This window comes from Ursus maritimus, unplaced genomic scaffold (assembly GCF_017311325.1).
Source record: "Ursus maritimus isolate PB19 unplaced genomic scaffold, ASM1731132v1 scaffold_18, whole genome shotgun sequence".
Taxonomy (NCBI): Eukaryota; Metazoa; Chordata; class Mammalia; order Carnivora; family Ursidae; genus Ursus; species Ursus maritimus.
In genome coordinates this window covers 28330722-28342733 of record NW_024424230.1, presented here as the reverse complement: position 1 = coordinate 28342733, position 12012 = coordinate 28330722, and positions in this window count along the sequence as shown.

Here is a 12012-nt window from a genome sequence, read left to right as displayed (position 1 = left end):
TCCAAGACCAGCACCTCTCTAAGTATGGGTCCTAAGAGGCTTTTTAAAAAATGCAGATTCCTGGAAATCAGTGACAACTCCTGAGTCAGCAAAAGTGGGGCTCATGCATAAATTCTTAATGAGTTTCCCCAAAACATCTCACACACACTAAAATCTGACCATGAAATGTGTCTAACATCATGATACAGTGTACACATTCATACAGGTATCCTTACCTGAAACTGAAATTTCATGAAATACTTTCCTTACCACATGTCATTTACCATTTTATGTTCTATTTCATGAGGTTTCTTTTTGTATATTTTAAATCACAACTCACACCTTGAAAAATATGCATCTATATGATGACACTATGTAGACAAAGTCACTTTGCCATGATTCCCTTCCCAGTTCTCTGCTACCCTCATGGGGTGACTTCCTGGGCCTGCCTTCACCCACACATCTTGGTCCAGACCATTCCATCTCCACTCCTCTATCAAAATTTACATTTTCTTTTATTCCCCACCTCTAGTTTCATACAGTCCTTTATACTAAAGTAAGCTAGTCTGATCAAATAATCTGAGCAGAGTGTTACTGCTAGCTATTAACATTTGCATTTAAATCCAGAGAAATATTTACATATTAATCTAGAAATCGGTTAACTATTTTTTTTAGGAAGGATGTTATGCTCCAAGCCTCCCCCACACACATACAGCACAACCTACAAACAGGATCTCTTGTGCCTGATATGGAAGGGCCCTGTTTGACCTTTCACCCTGCCCTACTTATTCCACACCCTAGCTTGGGCAAGTCCCTCATCTCCTATCAGTCTAGGTTCTTCATCTGTATGGTAGGAAGATAATGAAGTCCTGACACTGTGCTTTGAAGAGTAAATGAAATAAGATTCCCATGATAGTGGAAGCACAGACGGCACTCTATGTAGTAATTGACCTCCCTTTCCCGCTGTTCCCATCCCCTCTCTTCCTGTGTCCTCTCATGTGCCCTTGTCCTCCTTTTGCTTTCTTTTGCCTCCCCCAACCCTCCAGCATGCATATTTAGTTTGTCAAGACATCTGATTTGCCTCTTGCCTTGTGTGTTACTCCCAGGGTCCCTCCCCCACTGCCTTCCTGTGTCTCCAGAAGCCGTGTGGTACTCCATTCATCCTCACCCTATTTGGAAAGGGCACGGATCCATGCTTTCATTCTCCAGGATTACTTCTGTGCTATCCAGTTGTCATCTTGAAAAAATCTGACAACATAATCCATAGTAAAATGTGAATGACAATAAGTTACTAACTTCCTAAGGGCCACTGTTTTTTCTTAAGGAACTACTACTTATGTCCCTACTTACCTAGGGACATAAAGGACTGGCTGATTCCTCAATGGCAGAATTTAAGGCAGCAGCAGGTCAGTGGGGGAACGGTGAGAGAAAGAGCACCAGAGAGTGGCTTAATAGTTGCCCCTCAACCATCTAGCCCAGTCCTGGCTTGTTCTGGCTCCTTTCTCATTTCTTATATTAATGAGCCACCTTCATGAGGGTGAGCTGAGAAGGAGGATGACAAAATGCTGTCATCTTCTCCTTCGTCTGCTGTTCTTCTTGTTGTCAAGAATCCTTTGGTCCATGACTGCTTAGCACAGATTGAAGTGCATGAAACAGTCAAAGCAGAACAGCCAGGCCAGCCTTGTTTAGATGCACACCAGCCCAGGCAGCCACCTTCCCTTTGAGGGACCAGTGATTGTTTCCCTTCATCAAGAAATAGCTCCACCATCTGCCAGACCCAGGGCTTCATATCCCAAACAGAGGCTCTTTGGTGAGTGCTTCTGGGAAACAATAGAGGACCGAGAGAAACCCGTAATAAGTGCCAGAGCTAGGTTTGTGGCTTATTCATTCCATCCATCTTCAAATATTTACTGACCAACTACTGTATCACTGTGGTTAGTAAGAAGAAAGAGAAAAGACAAAACAGTGAATGAAAGAAGGAACAGGAACTGCAATTCTAGAATGTAGGCGGGAAACAAAATTCATTTGTGTAGACCAGCCCTACAACCCTGGAGGAAGATGACTTATTACAGATGTGACTTTGCCAGCTGTACTACAAACATCTTGACTATGTGTATATTCTTGGAATGAGAAGTAAAGACTCGAGCTAATAATAAATCAGTTTTATCCATGTTTTTAGCCGAAGCTGACTTCTTTCCAAATAGGCAGTAAATTCTCTGAATTTCATGACTCAAGATTTGAGATCACTCACTGGGCTGTAGTAGGCAATTTCTGAAACCTTCTATCACTGTGATGGTGTCCCCACTGGTGCTTCTCTGCTCCAGGGTGACTGCAGCTGCTTGCTGAGACTCCCAGATAGAGCCGTCCCAAAAGATATAGACATATACTTCCTAAAGACTAGATGAGAGAGAAGAGGATAAGACCCCACAAAGATGAGGGCAAAGATTGGAATGATATAGCTGTAAGCCAAGGAACACCCAGAGTCACTAGAAGCTGGAAGAGGCAAGGAAGGATTCTGCCCCACTCCCACCCCAGAGCCTCTGGAAGGAATGCAACACTGCGAACAACCTGATATTGGTATACGAGTGGGAAGCAGCTAGCATATCCCTGTGGAACATCTGGAGATGCTTCTAGTATAGTTTGGAATGGTACTACTATTAATCCCTCTTGACAGCTCTAGACATAACAATCTTCTAGGTTCAAAGAAATCAGTTGTTTCCCATAAAGAATGTCCAAAAAATAATTTTAAAACAAGACTTCTGTCACTGTGGCACTTTGTATGAAAATAGAAACAAAAGTAACAGCATCGGCAAAAAACAAGTTTCCTAAAAAACCATCCTTGCCAAAGAGAATCTTCTTTTAGAGGCAAAGCAGGTACTCAATAGGAACTGAAGTTACAACTCTCTTTTGTTTAAGTCCAAGCCACTGAGATACCTAAACCCTGGCCCCAGATGCCCCTAAGAGAGAAGACACAACTCTTCTATTAGACAAAACAAATACACTTTTAAAGAAAATTTGGGCAGTAGAAGAAACCATACTACATGCACAAAGGAAGACTTTCTGGCTGAGTGGAAGATACACACTCTGTGATACAGAGCAGAAGACCATGCTGATGGTGATCTGTGGGATATGGAATACTTGGCACTTGCTAGTGGGGCCTGATAGAAGACACAGGTTCACAGGGAGGCAAGGAAGGAGGATGACAGTTGCTAGGAGACAGACACTGATCTAGTTTGTTTCAGGGGAACTTGCTGACTTTTCCCTTTTCCCTTGACACAAATACACCATAACAAACCACTCATCCTTTGTCTTAGTTTCCTTTTTGTTATTTGGATAGCTAGTCTCTTCTGGGGGCAGAAACATGAATGTCTTGGTTCACCCATCCTAGGAAGAATGGCTCATCTTTTCTCTAGTGAGAAAGGTCCCTAACCCTGCATTCTCTTCTGGATTGGAGTTTCTCAACGTCCTCTTTTTTTGGAACTAAGTTTGCGTCCTGCCTCCTCAATGGGATTGAACCTTAGGTCCTATACTCCTGCCACCCCTGTTGCTTCCTCTGTCATCCAGGTAGATACAGTACCCCTGGGAAGCTGTCCTAGCTCCTCTGCACATGCTCTGGGCCTTGGGCTCTAAGTCCTCAAGAGACAAACTGTCTGCATCAAGGGACTCTTCAGCACCATCACCATCAGCCCGTCTCTCTATTTCTTCCACAAATTAGAGTTTTGACTCTCTACCGAGATAGTCTTTCAGACATGATTCCCCTAGATCTTACTCTTCCAGCATTTTCGGTGGTACAGAGCATTCCTTAGTGCCTGGATCCCCTAGACTATTCAATTCTCCGTCTTGAGTTCAGGAACTTCCAAGATCACTGGCTCTCAGAATGTCTCTTTATTTGTGTTTGCAAGCAGTAGACTCCTATTGATGGTTATCTTGAACAACTGTTCTGGTTTATCTTCAGTGCTCCAGAAGGTATGGAGGGCTCAAGTGTCATTCCCTCCAGCAAGTGATTTTAAGCCTTTTCCAGAATTCAGTTCATAGCTCTGGTTCAATTGTCTTAGAAATGATCCCTCCTCTTGTTTCTCCAACCACATCTGGATGTCCACTCTTCTTATGATTCATATCTGTAGGTGCTCTCAGACAGTAAAAGCATGAAGAAATGACTAGTCTTCACATACATAGCTGTAAAGTATCCTCAGAGAAAGGGCTGCAAACAGTTGAGGGAAAGACACACTTTATGGAGAACACAGTGTGAGATGGTGAAATGGACAATCTCTTGTCAGATAACTGCTTCCATTAAAAAGCTGAAGTAACAGGCATGAGTTTCCCAGAATTTAGAGTGTTGGAAGAGAAGAGGCCAACCCACAGGGACACTCTGGAGATGAGCTCTCTGGGATAGAACAAAAAGGGAACAATTCAGATTGAACAAGCATTAAAGTGGTATATGTCATGGTGAAGTGGAGAGATAGGTAGCAGGGACTGGCAGGCAAATGATTTAGTGGGGTCCATAATTGGGTCTCGTATGGTAAGAGGCTGTGAGGTCAGGTGAGGACATCCCTCCCTTTCCATATCTACCATGATCCTGAAAGAATGAGATTCTGGGACCTAGCTCTCACTCTAATCTCTTTAGGCAAACTGCAAGCTATAATTATTCATCAATAATGTGACTTTCTACCTTGAATTCATGGGACTCTGTGTTCCTTACATGTTATTCTTTTAAAGAAGGTAAAAGCATTTTCTATCATTTATTTTTTCAAAAAACTCAAAAAGAAGGGCTTCCTGTTTGTGGTCTTCCAAATATTTCCCAGTCAGTAGCTGTCCGCTGAGGACACCTACAAAATCTCTGACCTTAGATGAGTGTATGCTTTATTAGATAGGATTCTGCTCCTTGACACCAGAGCTCAGCTTTAGCATCTGACGAGAGGCTTTTGGAGGTTTGGACTTGCTCGAAGAATCATTCCTAAGGATGAGGATCATCCCTGAGACATGAGGCATGGAAGGGGGAATGAGGAACTTGTTAACGGTATGACTCCATCCCCTGACACATCCTGTACCCTCTTCATAATCCATTTCAAGGACAGAGAATCATAATATTTTAGACTTTACCCTAGAGTTCTCTAGCACACCCAGACAGTTTTATTTATGAACTTTGGACTATCTGCCCTACTCACCCTGTTCTCCTAAAACGAAAATGGTTTCTTGAGAGGGGCCATTTCAGATATCTGCTTATGTAAACATAATTGATTTGATAAAGTGCTTAAAGGAATAGGGAAAACATGAGTCCATCCACACTGGGCATTGGATTCAGGGTCCTCTCTCTTTATTTCTGCCTATTTTTTCCACAAATGGGCTCATCTGTAGGGAGTACAGAAAAACAAGGGATTTCCTCATAGACACAAAAGGAATATATTAGTAAAAACGACCCAAGAATTTGAGCTTGGGTCTCTGTGGCTGTTCAGGAGATAGAAATCTGTCTCCAACTTTTGCAGGGCACTGTTTCCTCAAGCAGCAATGAAAGCTGCACATTGAGCCTGTATGCTCCAGCCTAGAGGTCCAGGCCTTTGTCACAGAGCCAACGGATGGTCACAAATGACTCTCAAGGGTGAAGGAGGGGACAGGAAGCAGAAGGTGAACTTTCAGCCGCCCCCCACCACCCAGATCCAACTGTACATCCTGGACTACTAAGTCCCTCCACCCTCCTTTGGGTCTTTTTATTTTCCAACTCCAAATTTATAGCATGTGTAGCATATATGCGTGTGTGCATGTACACACACACACACACACACACACACTTCTCTATTTACTCCCAAATCCAGATACAAATCAAGTCTAGTTTTACCCCTTGGCATTCTTAGATTTGACAGCATCAATTTCAAGTTTGAAGTTTTCCCAAGAATTTTTACTAATTCCCATGACTTTATACTTCCAGGATTTCCTCTGTCCTCAGCTCCAGTATCCCAACATAATTCAGTTTGCATTATCAACCCAAACACAGAACTCAGCTACCCACTTCCAGTTTGTGCAAATGAATCCACTTTCACAAAAACAAAGTGAGTGAGCAACATAACCTTTAATAAAGCTACGTTGAGAGTGAGAAAGTGGGAGGGAAGTGCTAGCACACTCCATGGAAAATGATGTCATAATATTGATAATCTAATAATTTAAATTTAATAATATTTGTCTATTTAAGTCTCTTTAAGGCTGTTCTGTTCACAAGGCATCTCAAAACTCTTCCATGCCTATGCAATGCCCCACTTGTTGGTCCCTGTCTCCAACATAGGAGACAGGTCCCCATCCTCCAACATAATTTCACCCATAATTATAGAGCAATTTAGCTTCCTCAAATGCCTCCCCCAACCTGACCACCCAAATCCAGCTGGATTTGCAGTCTTGAAGTGGCCTTTTCTTTAACAGTAGTTGGGATTCTAAAAAGCAATACATTTATTTATTTATTTATTTAGAATTAACTTGAGGTTATTTATCTGTAAAGAGTTTTCTGATTTTTGCCTTACAATTCCAAGTTTTCACCGAAATACCTATAGGTCTCTCAATAACTCCTAAAAATAATTGGAGGAAGGAGTTAAGATGGCGGAGGAGTAGGGGACCCCTTTTTCAGCCGGTTCCCTGAGTCGAGCTGGATAGGTACCAGACCAGCCTGAACATCTACGGAATCAGCCTGAGACACAGGAAGATACATCTGGATCTCTACAAATGAACATCTCCAGCACTGAGTATTGAGGTATGAAGCGGGGAGCCGTGAAACCGCGCACAGATATTGGAAGATAAACGGACGGGGGAGGGAGCCACCGAGTTCGGCCCGGGAAGCGGTAGCCACCTGCACGGGGGAGCGGGCGGGCAACTCGCGGACGGGCACCCGCGAGAGAGCAGACTGAGACCGTGAGCCCGGGGAGCGTGCGCGACCAGACTGAAACGGAGCTCCGGTGCGCTCACTGGAACCAGACTGAGACCGGGAACTCCGGGGAGTGTGGGGGTGGCTGGCGGTGTTAGAAACACAAAGGACAGAGATGCGCCGGCCCTGGAAGTGAGGGCTGGGACTCTGGGTGTGGGGCGCACATCCCGGGACGCTGCAGGGTTGAGCAGCACCAACAGAAACAGAGTTAAAGTAGCCAGAACATCAGTGGAGAACGGTTTGTGATCCCTCTGTTCTGAGACAGAGGCTGAGATTCAGCCACTGCTACTCTGACTCTCAGAAGAGGCATAGCAAACCACCAGGGAAAGACGCCAGAGAACAAAAGCCTAGAAATACTGGCTCACAGTGTGCCCATCCCCATCCCCCCTCGCAGGGGACATGGAGACTCTACCCAAAAAGGGTTGCCTGAGTATCGGTGCGGCAGGCCCCTCCCCCAGAAGGCAGGCTGAAAAATCAAGAAGCCCACATCCCTAAGATCCCTATAAAACAAGTGCGCACTGCCTGGGTCCCGGGCAATAATTTGGGCTCTGGACAACCCTGCAACCTCTCCTCATCAGAATGACGAGAAGGAGAAATCCCCCCCCCGCCCAGCAAAGAAAAGACAATGAGTCTGTGGCTTCTGCCAAAGAACTAATGGATATGGATATAACCAAATTATCAGAAATGGAATTCAGAGTAACAATGGTCAAGATGATGTGTAGACTTGAAAAAAGTATTAACGAAAATGTTAATGATAATATAGAATCTCTAAGGGCGGAAATGAGAGCGAATCTCGCAGAAATTAGAGTCTATGAGCCAAATGCAGTCAAAACCAGAGGCTCTGATGGCCAGGATGAATGAGGCAGAAGAACGTATCAGTGAATTGGAGGATGGGTTAGTAGAAGAGAAAGCTAAAATAGAATCTGGGCTAACAAAAATCCATTCTCAAGAATGTAGGTTATGGGAGATTACTGACTCAATGAAACGTTCCAATGTCAGAATCATCGGCATCCCCGAGGGGGTGGAGAAAAACAGAGGTCTAGAAGAGATATTTGAACAAATTGCAGCTGAAAATTTCCCTAATCTAGCAAGGGAAACAAACATCCATGTCCAAGAGGCAGAGAGGACCCCTCCCAAGCTAAACCACAACAAACCTATGCCACGTCACATCATAGTGCATTTTGCAAATATTAGATACAAGGATACAGTATTGAAAGTGGCCAGGGCAAAGAAATTTCTCACATACCAAGCCAAAGTTATCAGAATTACATCAGACCTGTCTACACAGACCTGGAATGAGAGAAAGGGTTGGGGGGGCATTTTTAAACCTCTTTCAGAGAAAAACATGCAGCCAAGGATTCTTTATCCAGCAAGGCTGTCATTCAGAATTGATGGAGAAATAAAGACCTTTCAGAATCGCCAGTCACTGACCAATTTCGTAACCACGAAACCAGTCCTACAGGAGATATTAAGGGGGCTTCTATAAAAGTAAAAAGGCCCCAAGAGTGATACAGAACAGAAAGTCACAATCAACAGAAAAAAAGACTTTACTGGCAACATGGCATCATTAAAATCATATCTCTCAATATTCACTCTCAATGTAAATGGCCTAAATGCTCCCATAAAACGCCACAGGGTTGCAGATTGGATAAAAAGGCATGACCCATCCATTTGCTGTCTACAAGAGACTCATTTTGAACCTAAAGATACATTCAGACTGAAAGTAAAGAAAGTAAAGATGGAATACCATCTTTCATGCCAATGGACCTCAGAAGAAAGCTGGGGTAGTAATTCTCATATCAGACAGATTGGATTTTAAACTAAATACTATAGTTAGAGACACAGAAGGGCATTATATTATTCTTAAAGGATGTATCCAACAAGTGGATATGACAATTATAAATATATACGCCCCCAACAGGGGAGCAGCAAGATACACAAGCCATCTCTTAACCAGAATAAAGAGACATATAAATAAAAATACATTAATAGTAGGGGACCTCAGCACTCCACTATCAGAAATAGACAGAACACCCATGCAAATATTGACAAAGAAACAAGGGCTTTGAATGCCATACTCAGCGAGTTGGATCTCATAGATATATATAGAACACTACACCCCAGAACCAAAGAATACTCATTCTATTCTAATGCCCATGGAAAATTCTCAAGAATAGACCATGTTCTGGGACACAAAACAGGTCTCAACCGACACCAAAAGACTGAAATTATTCCCTGCATATTCTCAGACCACAACACTCTGAAATTGGAACTCAACCACAAGGAAAAATTTGGAAGAAACTCAAACACTTGGAGACTAAGAACCATCCTGCTCAGGAATGACTCGATAAACCAGGAAATCAAAAATCAAATTAAACAATTTATGGAGACCAATGAGAATGAAAATACAACAGCCCAAAACCTATGGGATACTGCAAAGGCAGTCCTAAGGGGGAAATACATAGCCATCCAAGCCTCACTCAAAAGAATAGAAAAATCTAAAATGCAGTTTTTATATTCTCACCTCAAGAAGCTGGAACAGCAACAGAGGGACAGGCCTAATCCACGCACGAGGAAGCAGTTGACCAAAATTAGAGCTGAAATCAATCAAGCAGAAACCAGAAGTACAGTAGAGCAGATCAACAGGACTAGAAGCTGGTTCTTTGAGAGAATCAATAAAATTGACAGACCACTGGCAAGACTTATCCAAAAGAAAAGAGAAAGGACCCAGATTATTAAAATTATGAATGAAAAAGGAGAGGTCACAACAAACACCATCGAAATTGGAAGGATTATTAGAAATTTTTATCAACAGCTATATGCCAATAAACTAAGCAATCTGGAAGAGATGGAATCCTTCCTGGAAACCTATAAACTATCAAGATTGAAACCGGAAGAGATTGATTCCTTAAATAGGCCAATTAATTATGAAGAAATTGAGTCAGTGATAAACAACCTTCCAAATAACAAAACTCCAGGCCCGGACGGTTTTCCTGGGGAATTCTACCAAACATTCAAAGAAGAAATAATACCTATTCTCCTAAAGCTATTTCAAAAAATAGAAACAGAAGGAAAGCTACCAAACTCATTCTATGAGGCCAATATTACCTTGATCCCCAAACCAGGCAAAGACCCCATCAAAAAGGAGAATTACAGACCGATTTCCCTAATGAATATGGACGCCAAAATCCTCAACAAGATACTTGCTAATAGAATCCAACAGTACATTAAAAGGATTATCCATCACGATCAAGTGGGATTCATACCTGGGATGCAAGCGTGGTTCAATATTCGCAAATCAATCAGCGTGATACATCATATCAACAAGAAAAGACTCAGGAACCATATGATCCTCTCAATCGATGCCGAAAAAGCATTTGACAAAATACAGCATCCTTTCCTGATTAAAACCCTTCAGAGTGTAGGAATAGAAGGTACATTTCTCAATCTCATAAAAGCCATCTATGAAAAGCCTACTGCAAATATTATTCTCAATGGGGAAAAGCTGGAAGCCTTTCCCTTAAGATCAGGAACTCGACAAGGATGCCCACTCTCGCCACTATTATTCAACATAGTACTAGAAGTCCTTGCAACAGCAATCAGACGACAAAAAGGGATCAAAGGTATTCAAATTGGCAAAGAAGAAGTCAAAATGTCTCTCTTTGCAGATGACATGATACTCTATATGGAAAACCCAAAAGAAGCCACTCCCAAACTATTAGAAGTTATAGAGCAATTCAGTAACGTGGCGGGATACAAAATCAATGCTCAGAAATCAGTTGCATTTCTATACACGAATAACGAGACCGAAGAAAGAGAAATTAGGGAATCCATCCCATTTACAATAGCACCAAAAACCATACGTTACCTTGGAATTAACTTAACCAGAGACGTAAAGGACCTATATTCTAGAAACTATAAATCACTCTTGAAAGACATTGAGGAAGACATAAAAAGATGGAAAGATATTCCATGCTCATGGATCGGAAGAATTAACATAGTTAAAATGTCCATGCTACCCAGAGCAATCTACACTTTCAATGCTATCCCGATCAAAATACCAAGGACATTTTTCAAAGAACTGGAACAAACAGTCCTTAAATTTGTATGGAAACAGAAAAGGCCCCGAATCTCCAAGGAACTGTTGAAAAGGAAAAACAAAGCTGGGGGCATCACAATGCCGGATTTCGAGCTGTACTACAAAGCTGTGATCACAAAGACAGCATGGTACTGGCACAAAAACAGACACATAGACCAATGGAACAGAATAGAGAGCCCAGAAATGGACCCTCGGCTCTTTGGGCAACTAATATTTGATAAAGCAGGAAAAAACATCCGGTGGGAAAAAGACAGTCTCTTCAATAAATGGTGCTGGGAAAATTGGACAGCTACATGCAAAAGAATGAAACTTGACCACTCTCTCACACCATACACAAAAATAAACTCCAAATGGATGAAAGACCTCGATGTGAGACAGGAATCCATCAAAATTCTAGAGGAGAACATAGGCAGCAACCTCTACGACATCGGCCAAAGCAACCTTTTTCATGACACATCCCCAAAGGCAAGAGAAACAAAAGATAAAATGAATTTATGGGACTTCATCAAGATTAAAAGTTTCTGCACATCCAAGGAAACAGTCAGAAAAACTAAGAGGCAGCCCACGGAATGGGAGAAGATATTTGCAAATGACACTACAGATAAAGGACTGGTATCCAAGATCTACAAAGAACTTCTCAAACTCAATACACGAGAAACAAATAAACAAATCAAAAAATGGGCAGAAGATATGAACAGACACTTTTCCAATGAAGACATACAAATGGCTAACAGACACATGAAAAAATGTTCAAAATCATTAGCCATCAAGGAAATTCAAATCAAAACCACACTGAGATACCACCTTACGCCAGTTAGAATGGCAAAAATAGACAAGGCAAGAAACAACAATTGTTGGAGAGGATGTGGAGAAAGGGGATCCCTCCTACATTGTTGGTGGGAATGCAAGTTGGTACAGCTACTCTGGAAAACAGTGTGGAGGTCCCTTAAAAAGTTAAAAATTGAGCTACCCTATGATCCAGCCATTGCACTACTGGGTATTTACCCCAAAGATACAGACGTAGTGAAGA